Consider the following 1,466-nt stretch of genomic DNA (forward strand, 5'->3'; position numbering starts at 1 on the left):
CAGCAGGACAAGAATTTCACTGACTATATTTATCCTTCCTGCAAAAAACTGTATTCCCACCCATGTCAGAAAGAAACACACTATATTGAAGTAGAAATCTTTATAAGTGCTCATCTTTCAGCATAACCTCTTGCCTTCATGCCACTTTTCTGTTGTTTCAAACGGTATGTATGATGGAAAGTATCTGAAATGTTGTATAAAAGTCTATTTGAATTGCAGCACTGCTATGACAAGAATAGAGAACACAGAGCGTACAAAGCTTACTGCTGATTGTTTGTTAAAGCTGACTATAACGTTTGTACTTACCGAAGCTATTAATACACTCCTGGTGTAAATCTACTATATATTGAATTGGAAAAAAAAAAAAAAAGCTAAAATGTGAAAAAACAAATAACTTTATAATTAAACTTGTCGTTTTCAGCATTTAAACACTGTTCTCGGATTTTTGTTCTCTTTTAAAATACCATGAACTTCTAGAATTGTAAATTACATTGTTTTCTTAAGAAAGTAGATAAAAAAGGAATAGTAGGCTAGAATTTTTCTTAATGGAGTATGCAAACCCTAAATGGTATAGTGGTGGTGTTTGCATTTAAAAAACAAGCGATGCTTTTGATAGCTCTAAGAAGGACTCAAACATCAAATAAGAAATCAAGTAATAATTCTCTCAGAAGGAACAGTACCCTGTGGATGTCAATGTGGACTTGTGCACTTTTCTATTGTCTAAGGCATGGTACTCTTAAAAATTCTAGACTGGATTATAAACATATAATGGGTATTTATTGATGGATGGCCTGCCTTTCACCCCACTGCCACCAAATGTGAATATTCGTAATTTGCTCTTCATGCTTTCCATACAATTCCTCTTTTATCTCAATATTTCCCTAGTTAAAGGATATTCAGATGTTATGCCTAATATAATTGTAATCTTGCCACTGCCACCCCATTTTTCAAAGATCACTGCTGTCAGCAGAAAAAAAAACACAGTAGGTCTTCAAGTGATATTTGGCCAAAATAATGCCTCAAAATTCTGAAAACCTGGATGGCAGCAGAAGGACAGTGTATCAACTAAGTTTTAATGTCCATAAATGGAGAAGTTGTGGAAAAAACAGCTCTTTCAATGGCCCTTTCATGTGCCATAAGACTTTGATGCATAGGACTGTTTGGAGGCCAGCAACAGCCAAACGGTTCATTAGCAATGTGCTTGCTGGGAGGAAAAGCAGAGAGGTAAAACTGCTGAAGACTATGCCCTGAATCCTCCATTATTAGCCAGCTCATCACGGAAATCCGACCTTGACTTCGTACCACATCTGTCAACGGGTTTCAGAGTTACTGGAGGTATTGGCAGCCCAAATCTCTGATGGCTTTTACAGTTACCTGTAGCACTGCATGACATGCAATTCCATTGAGATTAGCCATAGGCCGTTTGCCGAGAAATTGTGAAAGAGAGTTGGGACCAAATTAATCCG

This window comes from Buceros rhinoceros, unplaced genomic scaffold (genome assembly GCF_000710305.1).
Source record: "Buceros rhinoceros silvestris isolate BGI_N320 unplaced genomic scaffold, ASM71030v1 scaffold4650, whole genome shotgun sequence".
Taxonomy (NCBI): domain Eukaryota; kingdom Metazoa; phylum Chordata; class Aves; order Bucerotiformes; family Bucerotidae; genus Buceros; species Buceros rhinoceros.